This window comes from Scleropages formosus, chromosome 3, assembly GCF_900964775.1.
Source record: "Scleropages formosus chromosome 3, fSclFor1.1, whole genome shotgun sequence".
NCBI lineage: Eukaryota > Metazoa > Chordata > Actinopteri > Osteoglossiformes > Osteoglossidae > Scleropages > Scleropages formosus.
The window spans coordinates 38,310,958-38,328,050 of record NC_041808.1 but is presented as its reverse complement, the minus strand read 5'-3'; the positions used below and the strand labels follow the sequence as shown (position 1 = coordinate 38,328,050).

General features: G+C 48.6%; 1 non-coding gene across 1 annotated transcript; it reads right to left on the bottom strand.

Annotated features, from left to right (window-relative positions):
• Positions 1-12,588: 12,588 nt before the first annotated feature.
• Positions 12,589-12,695, bottom strand: LOC114910292 (U6 spliceosomal RNA). Its single transcript, XR_003797594.1, has one exon. It is a non-coding gene; the product is annotated as a U6 spliceosomal RNA (small nuclear RNA).
• Positions 12,696-17,093: the final 4,398 nt, after the last annotated feature.

Below are 17,093 nucleotides of genomic sequence, written 5' to 3'. Positions count from 1 at the left end.
ACTGTTGCAAACACACACAACAGTTCAAACAGCATGTTTTATCTATATGCTTTATCACACAATGCCTCTGACATTAGGTCCATGCAGGAGGTTGACCCTGATATGAGAACTGTGTTGAGCTGGGTGGAGCAGTCACAAAGGCCATCCAGGAGACATTTACAGGGAGCCTCTCAGTGCTCACGAAAATTCTGGACTGAGTTTAACCGTCTCGCAATCATTGATGATGGACTGTTGTGTCGCTCTGTTGTCTTTTCACTCACAGGTAATCCTATCACCCAAACAGTCATTCCTTCTGCTCTAATCCCAGAGATTCTTTCACAACTACACGGTGCTCCAGCCTCTATCCATTTTTCCTCTGAGCGTGTGTGGGAGCAGGGGAGACGATTATGCTACTGGCCTTCCATGTTCAGAGACATAAAAACATGGTGTGAGCAGTGTAGGGCATGTCAGACTCGCCATACTCCAGTTCCAAACCACCAAGCACCTATGGGTGGGTCCAAGATGGTACGTCCATTTGAGAGGGTGGCTATGGACATCTTGGAGCTGCCGCTGACCACAAAAGGAAATTGGTACGTGCTGGTAGTAGAGGAGTATTTCACCAATTTTGTCAACTTGTATGCTCTGCCTAATTAGTCTGCCCAGACAGTTGCATGTTGCCTGTTTGAGGACTATACATTGATTCATGGCATTCCAGAGACTTTGCACTCTGACTAGGGCCGTCAGTTTGAAGCAGAGGTGGTTCAGACCCTTTGCCGGCTGCTGGACATTAATAAGACTCGTACCACTCCCTACCATCCGAAATCAGGTGGGACGATCAAACACTTTAATGGGACTCCAGTAGATCAACTGGCTAAGACTGTCATTGTTTTGTTCCACTCGACGGACTCAAGTGCAGAGTTCTTCAAAGCGATGTTTATTATAACAGACAGATGTAATCTAAGAGAAAAGTCGGGGACAGGCGAAGGTCGGGCGATCGGCAAGCAGGATACACAGGGCAAGGCAAGAATTGTGGTCAAAGAATAAACAAGCAAAGGTCGAGACAGGAAGGAGTTACAAGTAACACAGTCAGGAGTGCAAGAGAAGTCGCTGAACAAAGTTCCACATTGTCTCCTTCTTGGCGTCCCTTTTTATCTTTTGTTCTATCAGGGAACAGAAGGTGTCACCAATGATTTGGTTGATGGAGACATAACAGTACCCCGCCCTCCCCGACGGGTGGCTCTGGACGCCCCCTGGGGCGAGAGGCCAGGTGCTTGGGATGATCTCTGTGGAAGTCAGAGATAAGTGCGGGGTCCAGAATGTCCGATGCTGCCACCCAGGATCGCTCCTCCGGTCCGTATCCTTCCCAGTTCACGAGGTATTGTAGCTGACCCCTCCACCTGCAACAGTCCAACAGGGCTCGGACAGTGTACGTTCGGTCCCCATCAATTGGCAAAGGAGGGGACCGAGCTGGGTCGACTGACGGTTGGTGGAAGGACACCCCGACAGGCTTTAGGAGAGATACACGAAATGCTGGACGTACCCGGAGATCCGGGGGTAACTGCAGGCGGTAGGTAACCGGAGTCACTCAGTGCAAAACCTTGAAGGGGCCGATGTACCGGGGCCCGAGCTTCTTAGATGGGGTCTTGAGACAAAGGTCCCAAGTGGAGAGCCACACTCTTTGCCCGGGCCCGAAGGAAAGGGTACGCCTGTGTCGGTCTGCTTGGCGTTTGTACCTTTCAGCACTGCGGAGCAAGTGGTTCCGGACCGTCTGCCACACTCTGTTGCTTTCGTGGTGCCAGGACTCCACAGCTGGGACTGGACTCTGTGGAGATTCTCTAGTATATAGAGCAGGCTGATACCCCAACACACACTGAAACGGCAAGATGCCTGTTGACGAGTGTTGAGTGGAGTTGTGGCCGTATTCTGCCCATGACAGGTAGCAAGCCCATTGGTGTGGTTGTTGAGAACAGTAGGCCCGTAGATACCTTGCTATATCCTGTTGCAGGTGTTCAGCCTGTCCGTTGGCCTGCGGGTGGTATCCTGATGTAAGGCTTATCGTCACACCGAGCCTATTCCAGAAGGCTTTCCAGACTCGGGAGGTAAACTGCGGTCCTCGGTCTGAGACGATGTCTTCAGGAAGTCCATACAATGTGAATACCTGCTCGAATAGGATTTCTGCAACTTCAAGAGCAGTGGGCAACTTAGGAAGGGGTATCAGTCTACAGGCTTTGGAGAAACGATCTACAACTGAGAGTATCACGGTCTTACTCTCAGAGACAGGTAGGTCGATCAGGAAGTCAAGCGCGACCTGTGTCCAGGGTTGTCTTGGTGTGGGGAGTGGTTCCAAGAGGCCAGCGGCCTTCTCAGGCAGGGTCTGGGTCTGAGCAAAGGTTACACAAGCTTGAACAAAGTCTAGGACGTCGTCTGTCACGGACGACCACCAAAATTGTCCCTGTAAAAGAGAGAGGATGTGCCGGATACCGGGATGCCCTGCCTCTGGGGACTCATGTGCCCACTTCAGTACTGCGGCGCGGAAGGGACTGGGCACATATACTCTTCCTTTGGGTCTCCCAGGCGGCTCCGGCTCATTGGCTTGGGCATCTTGAACGTCCTGGAGGAGGTGCCATTGGGTTGGGCCCACAGTGCACCCCTTGGGGAGGATCCTCTCTGGGGTGGTCAGAGTCGGTTCAGTGTCATGAAGTCGGGACAGGGCATCAGCCTTTGTGTTCTTCAAACCTGGTCTATTGGACACAGTGAAATTAAACCTGGTAAAGAATAAAGCCTAGCGAGCCTGGCAGGAGTTTAGCCTTTTAGCTGTTTCAAGGTACTCAAGGTTTCGGTGATCTGTAAGGACTAGAAATGGGTGGACAGCCCCTTCCAACCAATGTCGCCACTCCTCGAGCGCGAGTTTGATGGCAAGGAGCCCCTGGTTCCCGATATCATAATTCCATTCTGCCAGGGTCATCTTTCAGGAGAAGAAGGCGCAGGAATATAGCTTCGGCAGGTCCCCTTGCCTCTGGGACAGGATGGCTCCCACGCCGACCGAGGAGGCATCGACCTCCACCACGAAGGGTAAAGACGGGTCTGGTTGTCTCAGCACCGGGACAGATGTGAACCGAGTTTTTAGCTCCTGAAACACCCTCTCCGCTTCCTCTCCCCATGGGAGCCGACGTTCTTTACTGGCAGTGAGTGCGGTAAGGTGAGCGGCCACAGCGCTGAAACTTCGGGTAAAACGATGGTAATAATTGGCGAAGCCAAGGAAGCGTTGGAGCGCTCTTACCGTGGTCGGCCTGGGCCAGGATGTCACCGCACAGACCTTCCAGGGGTCCATGGAGATCCCTTCCCGGCTCAAAATGTACCCCAGGAAGGAGATCTGCCGCTGGTGGAAGTCATTCTCCCCCTTGACATATAGTCGGTCCTATAAGAGGCGCTTTAATATTGCACGTATTTGCCGGATGTGTTCGTCTCGGGTCCAGGAGTAAATCAGGGTATTGTCTAGGTATACAGTAGCATAATGATTAATGAAATCCCCCAGCACGTGGTTCAGAAATGCTTGGAAGATGGAGGGGGCGTTTACTAGGTCAAAAGGCATAACCCGATACTCATAATGACCTAGAGTGGTGGAAAATGCCGTCTTCCACTCATCCGCCTTGCGGATCCTGATTAAGTTATACGTGCTTCGAAGTTCTAACTTTGTGAACCAGGTAGCACCTTGAATGTTTTCCAAGGCGGCCGTAATTAAGGGCAATGGATGGGGATATTTGACTGTGATTGCGTTTAACCCCCAATAGTCGATACACGGCTGTAGACCCCCATCTTTCTTGCTGATGAAAAAGAAACCAACCACTGCAGGAGAGGTGGATGGTTTGATACTGTCTGAAGCAAGAGCCTCGTTAATGTACTCCTGCATGGCCCGTTGTTCTGGCAAAGACAGAGGATACACCCGGCCCCGGGGCAGTGTGGTACCTGGCAAGAGGTCGATCGCGCACACCCAGGGTCGATGCGGAGGCAATTCGGCTGCTCGGGCTTTGCTGAAGACCTCCCGCAGGTCCTTGTAGTCTTGGGGTATCTCCAGCTGGGGAAGGCCCTCCACACCCTCAACCGAAGTAGCACGGCAGGGGAGAGTCAAACAGGAAGAGTGACAGGTCTTTCCCCAAGACACCAGTTCATTAGTGCTCCAGCGGAATACTGGATCGTGTCACGTCAACCGGGGGTAGCCTAGAACAATCGGGGTGTCAGGGGCCCTGATCAGGGAAAAGGTCAGTACCTCTTGGTGACATGCTCTCATTTCTAGCTGGAGCGGAATGGTCCTGGTGTCCACCACACCAGATCCAAGTGGCTGGCTGTCGAGTGTTTAACTCGAAGTATGACCTCACATGTTTTAAGGGGACACGGTGCTTCTTGGAAAAACTCCAATCCATAAAACTCCCAGTGGCCTCAGAGTCTATCAGAGTACTTGTATGTACCCAATTCCCCTCCCAGGAGATACACACTGGTAATCGTAGTTGTCCCCGGTGTTCCCTGGAACTCACTTTGGATCCCCCTGGAGGTCCCCTGTGGTGGTCGTACTGGACAAGCTGCACGGAGGTGTGCCAGGGATCTATAGTAAAGGCATAGGTTCCCCACTAGGCGACGTCTCTGTTCATCAGGGCCTAGGTGACTGGGCCCCACCTGCATGGGTTCTAGTTCCTCTTCAGACCAAGACACGGGGGGGAGAGTCTGACCCCCACAGCTCTGTCGGCTCCGGCCTAGGTTGTCAATCGTGATGTCGGTCTTCACAAAGATCAAAAGGCCCAGTCCTCCCCGCGGTAAGTTAGCTCGGTCTGGATCCGAGGGTGAAACCCTTTGCAGAAACAGGTAAGGAGAGCAGCAGAGTTCCAACCGCTTCATGCAGCAAGGGAATGGAACTCAAGAGCATATGCAGCTACAGTCCTGTTTCCTTGGCTCAGAGACAGTCACCAGCAGAGCAACCAGCATGAGGGTGGTCAAACACCACCTCAAACTTTTCCCTGAAAGCAGTGTAAGTGGTCCTCTGGCACATGCACCACCCCACCACTGCCCAGGCACAAGCCAGACCCACCAACAAGGACAGCAGAAATGCTATTTTGGCTTTATTGGTCCAATACATGCGTGGGGAGCGCACACACACACACACACACACACACACACACACACACACACACACACACACACACACACACACTTGTCCCATACAGGGTCACGGGGAACCAGAGCCTAACCCAGCAACTCAGGGCGTAAGGCTGGAGGGGGAGGGGACACACCCAGGCCGGGATGCCAGTCCGTCACAAGGCACCCCAAGCAGGACTCGAACCCCAAACCCACTGGAGAGCAGGACCCGGTCCAACCCACTGCACCACCGCACCCCCTCTGGAAAAGACAATTTTGTGAAATCATTAAAGTTTTCAAACAACGCAAAATGTACTGAGATTCCCCTATTCCAGTCTAATTAGGATGTCTGCATGAAGGAAAGTTCCGCCTGTTTGAGTGCCAGACATCCGCCACTGCTTTCATGACCCATCTGAAGATCTGAGAGAAACTTCTTTTCTCTCTGTTCTTATATAGGTTTGTGTTTCTTTCTCAGTTCCAGTGTTTCATTGTGTCTTTTATTATCATTATTTCACACACACACACACACACACACACCTTCCAAACAGGAGCGAGAGAACGAGCAATTTTCCAGCATGTTTGTTTATTTCTTCATGTTAAGTCGGCATTGTTTCACAGAAGAACACGTGCTGTGTTGGTACAGCACGCTGGAAACATTGCAGTGTATTTGACCATGTTTTCAGTTCTGTTGTTCATTTAAAAAATAAAGAAAAAAGTGTTTTTTTCCACTCGTCGTTGTGTCAACAAGGATGAATAAATTCTATTTATTGAACAGCAGCATTCTTCCTGTCGTTGTTATTCAATAAGAATAACCCCTGCAAACAGCCATAAACAACCACAAAAGTGCAAGGAAAACAGAAAGTATACAGCACAAGGCACTTAAATTATAACAGCCTTGCAATAAAACTCTTTCACACATTTTTCTTTTTTCTTGTTTTTGGAACCAAGAAACAGAGTCACCAGTTATTTAATAAATGCAAAACTCTTTTAAATAGCCAGAAGGTTTCAGAATCCTCCCTGTCCTACTCACACTCAGATCTAACCCAGCAGACCTCCCACACGAACAGTTTGTCTTAGGTGAATTGCTCAGTTCTTTCTGGGGAGAAATGCACTCTGCTCCCGATATATCTGACTCAAAAGACTGGGAATTTGGTAATGGCTCAGGATTGTCGCACAATGTATGGTTTTGCAACAGGGAAGAAACAGGCAGTTTATAAGGCCTCAATCTATTATAATGCACTACCTGCCCTCTCTCATCAGAGTCAAATGGATTGGTAATATGGTAAGACAGTCCAGGTTCTCCACACGAATCCATAACTTGCACAATTTTATAAGGTCCCTTCCAGTGGGGTGCCAGCTTCATGCAGCTCTCCACTGGTTTGCTGAGCCACACCATGGTACCCACAGCATAGGGCTGGTGCTGTAGTCCGTCATCATGTTGCAGTTTCTGCTGCTAATGATCTTACTCACTGTACATCCGTGCACTACAAAAGGCAGAGTTCAATTTCACCAACACTGAAGAAACAAACTCAGCATGAGACCCTGACAACTGTAAGTCCAGAGCATGAGTGGGTATCAGTATTTCAGCGGGGACCCGTGCTTCTTGTCCATGGGTCTAAAAGTACAGTGTGAAATGAGTGCTGGAGTGGGGCGAGGTGTTGTAAGCAAAAGCCACATGCTTCACATAATTATCCCATTCCCCACCATAGTCAAGAGAGTCTTGTTACGTCTCCCTCACCCAGCGCATTGGTGACACCTGCTGTTCCTTGATGGAACAGAAGATAAAAAGGGATGCCAAGGAGGAGAAAATGTGGAACCTTGTCCAGTGACTTCTCTTGCACGACTGACTGTGTTACTTGTGACTCCTTCCTGCCTCAACCTTTGCTTGTTTATTCTTTGACCACGATTCTCGCCTTGCCCTGTGTATCCTGTTTGCCGATCACCTGATCTTCGCCTCTCCCCGACTTTTCTCCTGGATTACATGTCTGTTATAATAAATATTGCTTTGAAGAACTCTGCACTTGAGTCCGTCATCAAGTGGAACGAAACAATCACAGAAGGTTCCGCCTTATACCAGGACTCAGCAGAATTCACCCAGATACGCAACTCGCTCACCACCCAGGGGGCGATCATCGGTGCGCATGAGCAGTCACGAGCGCGACTGGAAGACTCAATCAAGAGGCTGCATCAAGTCCTGCAAACAGCAGGGATTACCCAGTTCCCCATGACCACCATGCCCGTGGTTCCAGCTGGTCCTGTGCCACCCACACCTCCTGAGGAAAGTGGACCTGATACAACCATTGCCATTCCTGAGAGTTATGATGGCTCACCCGACCAGTGCCAGGACTTTCTGATGCAGTGTGAATTAATGTTTGAATGCTCCCCACACGACGGGGGTGCGGTGGTGCAGTGGGTTGGATCGTAGTCCTGCTCTCTGGTGGGTCTGGGGTTCAAGTCCCGTTTGGGGTGCCTTGCGATGGACTGGTGTCCCGTCCTGGGTGTGTCCCCTCCCCCTCCGGCCTTACGCCCTGTGTTGCCCCGTAGGCTCCGGCTCCCCGTGTCCCTGTATGGGACAAGCAGTTCTGAAAATGTGTGTGTGTGTGTGTGTGTGTGTGTGTGTGTGTGTATTGGGAGCAGAGTGCATTTCTCCCCAGAAAGAACTGAGCAATTCACCTAAGACAAACTGTTCGTGTGGGAGGTCTGCTGGGTTAGATCTGAGTGTGAGTTGGACACGGAGGATTTTGAAACCTTCTGGCTATTTAAAAGAGTTTTGCATTTATTAAATAACTGGTGACTCTGTTTCTTGGTTCCAAAAACAACAATAAAGAAAAATGTGTGAAAGAAAGTGTTTTATTGCAAGGCTGTTATAATTTAAGTACCTTGTGCTGTATACTTTCTGTTTTCCTTGCACTTTTGTGGTTGTTTATGGCTGTTTGCAGGGGTTATTGTTATTGAATAACAACGACAGGAAGAATGCTGCTGTTCAATAAATAGAATTTATTCATCCGTGTTGACACAACGACTAGTGGGAAAAAAACACTTTTTTTTTTTTGTTTATTTTTTTAAATGAACAATAGAACTGAAAACATGGTCAAATACACTGCAATGAGTCCAGCGTGCTGTACCAACACAGCACATGTGTTCTTCTGTGAAACATCCATCCATCCATCCATCTTCCTCCGCTTATCCGAGACCGGGTCGCGGGGGCAGTAGTCCAAGCAGAGCCCCCCCAGACTTCCCTCTCCCCGCACACCTCCTCCAGCTCCTCTGGGGAAACCCCAAGGCGTTCCCAGGCCAGCCGGGAGACATAGTCTCTCCAACGTGCCCTGGGTCTGCCCCGAGGCCTCCTCCCAGTGGGACGTGCCTGGAACACCTCCCCAGGGAGGCGTCCAGGAGGCATCCGGAACAGATGCCCGAGCCACCTCAACTGGCTCCTCTCAATGCGGAGGAGCAGCGGCTCTACTCCGGGCTCCTCCCGGGTGACTGAGCTCCTCACCCTATCCCTAAGGGTGCGCCCAGCCACCCTGCGGAGGAAACTCATTTCTGCCGCTTGTATCCGCGATCTCATCCTTTCGGTCATGATACAGAGTTCATGACCATAGGTGAGGGTAGGAACGTAGATCGACCGGTAAATTGAGAGCTTCGCCTTACGACTCAGCTCCCTCTTCACCACAACAGACCGGTACAATGACCGCATTACTGCGGACGCCGCACCGATCCGTCTGTCAACCTGCCGCTCCATTTTTCCCTCACTCGTGAACAAGACCCCGAGATACTTAAACTCCTCCACTTGAGGGAGCAACTCCTCCCTAACCCGGAGGGGGCAATCCACCTTTTTCCGACTGAGAACCATGGCCTCAGATTTGGAGGTGCTGATTCTCATCCCCGCCGCTTCACACTCGGCTGCAAACCTCCCCAGTGCACGCTGTAAGTCTTGATTCGATGAAGCCAACAGGACCACATCGTCCGCAAAAAGCAGAGACGAGATCCTGCGGCCACCAAAACAGACACCCCCCGTTCCCTGGCTGCGCCTAGAAATTCTGTCCATAAAGATAATGAACAGAATCGGTGACAAAGGGCAGCCCTGGCGGAGTCCAACATGCACCGGGAACAGGTCTGACTTACTGCCGGCAATGCGAACCACGCTCCTGCTCTGGTCATACAGGGAACGAACAGCCCGTAGCAACGAGCCCTGAACCCCATAATTCCGAAGTACCCCCCACAGGATGCCACGAGGGACACGGTCGAATGCCTTCTCCAGGTCCACAAAACACATATGGACTGGTTGGGCAAACTCCCACGAACCCTCCAGGACCCTAGTGAGGGTATAGAGCTGGTCCAGTGTTCCACGGCCAGGGCGAAAACCGCATTTCTCCTCCTGAATCTGAGGTTCGACTATCGGTCGGATTCTCCTCTCCAGTACCCCGGCATAGACTTTCCCAGGGAGGCTGAAGAGTGTGATCCCCCTATAGCTGGAACACACTCTCCAGTCCCCCTTCTTAAAAAGAGGGACCACCACCCCGGTCTGCCAGTCCAGAGGCACCGTCCCCGAACTCCACACGATGCTGCAGAGGCGTGTCAGCCAAGACATCCCCACAACATCCAGAGATTTGAGAAACTCGGGGCGGATCTCATCCACCCCCGGAGCCTTGCCACCGAAGAGTTTTTTGACTACCTCAGCAACTTCAGCTAGGGTAATGGACGAGTCCCCCTCCGAGTCCCCAGCCTCAGCTTCCTCTACGCAAGGCGTGTCGGAGGGATTGAGGAGATCCTCAAAGTACTCCTTCCACTGCCCAAGGACATCCTCAGTTGAGGTCAGCAGCGCACCACTTCCATTGTAAGCAGTGTTGGCGGAACACTGCTTCCCCCCTCTGAGTCGCCGGCCGGTTTGCCAGAATCTCTTTGAGGCCGACCGAAAGTCTTCCTCCATGGCCTCACTGAACCTCTCCCAGGCCCGAGTTTTTGCCACGGCAACTGCCAGAGCCGCGCTCCGTCTGGCCCGCCGGTACCCGTCAGCTGCTTCAGGAGTCCCATGAGCCAGCTAGGCCTGATAGAACTCCTTCTTCAGCTTGACAGCATCCCTTACCTCTGGTGTCCACCACCGTGTTCGGGGATTGCCGCCGCGACAGGCGCCGGAGACTTTATGGCCGCAGCTCCGAACCGCCACCCCGACAATGGAGGTGTGGAACATAGTCCATTCGGACTCAATGTCCCCAGTCTCCCTCGGGACCTGGTCGAAGCTCTGTCGGAGGTGGGAGTTGAAGACCTCTCTGACAGGGGCCTCCGCCAAACGTTCCCAACAGACCCTCACTATGCGTTTGGGCCTGCCAGGTCTGCCCAGCTTTTTCCCCCGCCATCGAATCCAGCTCGCCACCAGGTGGTGATCAGTTGACAGCTCAGCCCCTCTCTTCACCCGAGTGTCCTAGACATATGGCCGAAGATCAGAAGAAACGACTACAAAGTCGATCATCGACCTCCGACCTAGGGCGTCCTGGTGCCAAGTGCACTGATGGACACCCTTATGCTTGAACATGGTGTTTGTTATGGATAAACCGCGACTAGCACAGAAATCCAATAACAACTCACCGCTCGGGTTCAGATCAGGGAGGCCGTTCCTCCCAATCACACCCCTCCAGGTATCACTGTCGCTGCCCACGTGGGCGTTAAAGTCCCCCAGTAGAACGACAGAGTCCCCAGTGGGAGCGCTTTCCAGCACGCCCCCAGGGACTCTTGAAAGGCCGGGTACTCTACACTGCCGCGAAGCGCATAAGCACAAACGACAGTGAGAGACCGTTCCCTGACCCGAAGGCGCAGGGAGACGACCCTCTCATTCACCGGGGTAGACTCCAACACATGGCGGCTGAACTGGGGGGTTATTAATAAGCCCACCCGCCCGCCACCTCTCACCCTGGGCAACGCCAGAATAGTGGAGAGTCCCCCCTTGGTCGAGAAGAGTGGTTCCAGAACCCAAGCTGTGAGTGGAAGTGAGCCCGACTATATCTAGACAGTATCTCTCAACCTCCTGCACTAGCTCAGGCTCCTTCCCCGCCAGTGAGGTGACATTCCAAGTCCCAAAAACCAGAGTTGGCGCCCGAGGTTTGGGTCAGCCAGGCACTCGACCCCGACCACCGCTCAAATCACAATGCACCGGCCCCTTATGTCCTCTCCGGCAGGTAGTGAGCCCACCGAAGAGCGGCTCCACGTCTTGGCTTCGGCCTAAGCCCGGCCAGGCCCCGTGGGCATAGACCTGGCCACCAGACGCTCGCATGCGAGCCCCCCGCCTCAGGCCTGGCTCCAGGGTGGGGCCCCGGTGACCCCATACCGGGCGGGGTGAACGAGATCCTTGATTTAATAGTAATCATAAGGGGCTTTTGAACCGCACTTTGTCTCGTCTGTCATCCAGGACCTGTTTGCCTTGGGAGACCCTACCAGGGGCATATAGCCCCAGACAACATATCTCCTGAGATCATTCAGGCACTCAAACCCCTCCACCACGTTAAGGTGGCGGTTCGCGGAGGTGTTCTGTGAAAGAATGCCGACTTAACATGAAGAAATAAACAAACATGCTGGAAAATTGCTCGTTCTCTCGCTCCTGTTTGGAGGGTGTGTGTGTGTGTGTCTGTGTGTGTGTGTGTGTGTGTGTGTGTGTGTGTGTGTGAGAGAGAGAGAGAGAGAGAGAGAGAGACTTGCAATATCACCGATGCCATGTTACACACCGGAAGTGCCCCTACATTCTGCCCTGTATCCGGATCACTTCCGGGGCGGTACTGTGACAGAGAATGTCCACTAGAGGGAGACATATTGTCTCCGCACGGTACTGTACTTGAGGGAGCCAGTAGTTGAAAGTCTTTTACACGGACTTTTCATTATCTTCTCTTCTTTGCCACGAAAACTTTATTTGACTCAGCGACATCAACATATGTAAATATATAGGCTTGTCCGTACATGTAAAAAGAAGGAAAACACTTCGTTTCTGAAACAGACTTGAGGTCATGATTTAGTGTTTAAGAAGCACAAAGTGTTGTAACATTGCGGATTCATGGGTTCATATAGTGATTACACCGGCACTGATGGACTTTTAAAGTTCCATGTTCATGTCCTCAGTCCCCGACAACACAATAAATGCGGGTTTTCCTCTTTTAAACATGTTATGCGGTGTTTTACTGATATTTGGGGATGTTGCTTTGGGGTTTTGCATGGACTGGGAAACATATTTTTATTTTTTCCGTGTGAAATAATGGGAAATAGGCTCTCAATATCCGAAGATTGGATTTGCACAACGTTTTCCGGAACAGATAGTGGAATATTGAGGGACAGCCGTAGTTTCATAAACGTTTTAGTCTGTCGGCCAAAAAGAAGTTTACTTCTATTTGAGGATTATTTGCAGCGAAGAGCGTAACTGAAGGAAATGGAGTATTAAGGGCACGAGGCAGCGCATAAGAAATACACAGTAGCGATGCACAAAAGGCTGTGTGTGTGGGACAAAATATGGAACGCTTCACGAATTTGCGTGTCATCCTTGCGCAGGGGCCATGCTAATCTTCTCTGTATCGTTCCAATTTTAGCATATGTGCTGCCGAAGCGAGCACAACTACCATACGCTGGCCTGAGTTATTTAAAGGCCCAAGATATTCTAATGTTCCGGACACTGGTGGGTTCTTTCGAGTGCAAATTTGACAAAATATTCCTGGGAATGAACTTCGTGCCGTTTCTCTATCATACATCTTATTCTAACAGAGAAGATTTATTGTGTTAATGTTTCTTTAACTGCGATTATATGTCGTTTATGTGATATGTTGAATTAGAATATGTAAAAATACGTAACGTGATTGCGTAGCAAGACGTATTAGTGATATATTCATGTAAGATGGCAAAATAAAGAAGCCACGTTAAGTCAGCCACGTGTGTTCTGCTCATTAAAACCACAAACATTACATGGTGTCACAAATGCAGAACGATTCAAAAGAACACATAAAATGTAATAGATGTGGTTACAAACATGAACAGAGAAAACGCCCTGCCTACGGACAGACATGTAAATCATGCAATAAAAAGAACCATTTCGCCAAAATGTGCAGAAACGAACGGAAACAACCAAGAAAAATGCATGCACTTGAACAAAAAAACGGAGCTGACACTAGCATGTTCCTAGGCACAGTTGAAATTCAGACGATTAAAGAAGTAAAAACGTAAAAGCCTTCATAACAGAAACGCAGAAAGATAAAGAAAAGTGGACAGAGAAACTCAGGATAAATAACAAAGTAGTCACATTCAAACTAGACACGGGTGCAGATTGCAATGTTCTATCCTTAAAAACTTTTAAATCACTTGGCATAAAGGAGAAATTGAATGAATCCACATGCAAGTTGATAACCTGCTCTGGACACCAGATGTCGTCATTAGGACAGAAACTGCTTACATGTGAATACACACACACACACATTTCCTGAACCGCTCGTCCCATACGGGGTTGCGGGAAGCTGGAGCCTACCCGGCAACACAGGGTGTAAGGCCGGAGGGGGAGGGGACACACCCAGGACGAAACGCCAGTCCGCCACAAGGCACCCCAAGCAGGACTTGAACCCCAGACCCACCAGAGAGCAGGACCCGGTCCAACCCACTGCGCCACTGCGCCACCGCGCCCCCCTTACATGTGAATACAAAGGACGAAAACACAGAATTGAATTTCAAATCATTGAAAGAGATGCATCTGAAATACTAGGAAGAAGCATTTGTCAGACATTAGGCATGATAAAAAGAATACACGAAGTGACAGATGAGGACAATGACATACTGAAGGATTATAAAGATTTGTTCTGTGGTTTAGGATGTATGCCAGGACACCATCACATACAAGTAGATCCAACAGTCAAACCAGTTGTTCATGCACCACGAAAAGTTCCAATTGCCTTGAAGGACAAGATAATCGAGGAATTACACAGAATGGAAAAGATGGGTGTAATCACCAGACAAATAGAACCACCAGATTGGGTCAGTAGTATGGTAACAATAGTTAAGCCAAACAAAATTCGTATATGTCTCGACCCACAAGACTTAAACAAGGCAATCAAACGAGAGCACTACCCATTGCTTACAGTAGAAGAAGTCGTGTCAAACATGCCAAATGCCAAAGTCTTCTCTGTACTAGATGCAAACCAAGGGTTTTGGCAGATTAAATTGGATGACGAGAGTTCCAAGTTGTGCGCCTTCAACACACCAATAGGAAGATACAGATTCCTGCGTTTACCTTTTGGAATATCATCGGCGTCAGAGGTATTTCAAAGAGTGATAGCACAGATGACTGAAGATCTGGATGGTGTAATCAACATAGTAGATGATCTGTTAGTATGGGGAGAAACTGTACAAAAACATGATCGCAGACTAAGAAAACTCCTGCAAAGAACAAGAGAGTATAATCTTAAATTGAAGAGAAAGAAATGCCAAATTAGAACGTCAGCAATCAAGTACATTGGTCACGTACTCACAGCTGATGGACTCAAACCAGATGATGAGAAGGTGAGAGCTGTAATCCAGCTACCGCCACCAGAAGACAAACAGGCTCTACAGAGATTTCTGGGTATGCTGCAATATTTAGCCAAGTTCATTCCCAATTTGTCAAAGTAAGTGCACCACTGAGAAAGCTGTTTGAAAATGACACTGAATGGAACTGGGGAGCTGAGCAAGAAAAAAGTTTTCAAAAGTTGAAAACACTAGCAACAAACGCACCAACATTAAAGTACTATGATGTCCACAAACCGCTAACCCTATCAGTAGATGCTAGTTCTGAAGGCATAGGAGCTGTCTTATTGCAAGATCAAAGACCAGTAGCATATGGATCACGAGCACTCACAGGTTGTCAACGTAAATATGCTCAAATTGAAAAAGAACTACTTGCAATGGTCTATGGATGTGAGAAATTTCATCAATATGTGTATGGAAGAGAGGTTCTACTGGAAAGTGATCACAGACCACTTGAGAGTATTTTCAAGAAACCACTCCATCAAACTCCTTCTAAACTACAGAGAATGATGCTTGGACTTCAAAAATACAACCTCAAAGTTACATACAGACCAGGCAAACAAATGCACATAGCAGATACATTAAGTCATGCATACCTCAAAGAACATACAGAAGAACTGCTTGAAGAGGAATTGGAGATAAACTGGATAACACCTCAATTGCCTATCTCAGACAAGAAACTTCAAGAGTTCAGGAAAGCCACAGCAGAGGATCCTGAAATGATCATTCTGAGAAACATCATCATGAATGGATGGCCTGCTGAGAGAAGTACTGTTCCAAAAGAATTACAACCATACTGGACATTCAAAGAAGAAATCAGTTACACATCAGGACTGATGTTTAAAGCGGCAAAACTCATTGTACCAAGTCAACTGAGAGAAGAAATGTTGGACATAATTCATGAATCGCACCTGGGCATAGTGAAATGTAAAGAGAGAGCAAGAGACATTATCTTTTGGCCAGGTATGTCAACTCAAATAGAGAACAAGGTATCTCAATGTGCTAAGTGCAACACACATAGAAATAGCAATGCAAAGGAACCATTAATACCACACACATTGCCAGGTAGACCTTGGGCAAAAATAGGTACTGATTTATTTCAACAAAATGGTTCTGAATACTTACTGTATGTAGACTACTACTCAAAGTTTCCGGAAATTGCAAAGTTAACTGATATGACTAGCCAAAATGTCATTATTGCCTTGAAATCTATGTTTGCCAGACATGGAATACCAGGTATAGTGATATCTGACAATGGACCCCAGTATGCGAGTCTAGAGTTCAAATGTTTTGCAGAAAGCTAGGAATTTGAACACAAAACATCGAGTCCTGGATATGCTCAGTCCAATGGACAAGCGGAAAGGGCTGTGCAGACAATCAAGAAAATGCTGACAAAATCACAAGGTGAAAAAGGTGATCCATACATAGCATTGTTAGAATACCGTAACACACCACTTGATGACATAGGACTGTCTCCAGCACAACTACTAATGGGAAGAAGACTGAAGACAAAATTACCAACCTCTACAACATTGTTGACTCCAGAAGGAAATTGGCAGATAAAAGAGAAGCTGAATCACAGACAAGCAAAACAAAAATATTATTATGACAGACACACAAGACAACTGCCAGAAATAGCTCCAGGAGACAATGTTAGACTACGACAAGGACAGGTTTGGATGCCAGCAACTGTTCTGAACAAACATGAATGCCCAAGATCGTTCATTGTTCACACATCAGATGGAAAGACCTACAGAAGAAACAGGAGACATCTGATGAAGACCAATGAACAAGAATCTCCACTGTCTGACAAAGAAACAGACATGTATACTGAGTCAGACAAAGAAGAAGAAACACACGAAGGCAACAAGGATCAAGCTGAATCTGCACTGGTGAATCACACTCCACCGCAAGAAGAATCACAGACACAGTTGACTAAAACCACTAGATCTGATAGAGTGATAAGATTGCCATCAAGATTCAGAGACTGAAGTCATGTAACATATGTAAGATAATTCGTGTTGTTGTGTATAAAAACAAATGCTGGATTCATAGTTTAAAATGAATGTCTTTATAGAATGCTTTGTTGAATGTTAACTAGCTAATTGTGCTTACTTGGTTAGACTTTAAAAAAAAAAGGAGGATGTGATATGTTGAATTAGAATATGTAAAAATACGTAAGTAACGTGATTGCGTAGCAAGACTTATTAGTGATATATTCATGTAAGATGGCGAAATAAAGAAGCCACATTAAGTCAGCCACGTGTGTTCTGCTCATTAAAACCACAAACATTACAGTTTATTTGCTTGTTTTCCCAAATGTAGTTGCTTGCTGGGCCTTATTCAAAATAAGCTTCTGACACGACGCTCCTATTGGAAGGCAGTGATGTCACAACGAGAGAGGCTTTCGGTAGGGAGACTGTTGTATGATGGGAAGTGTAGTCAGTTCTACAGCAGTGGTTGTCAAC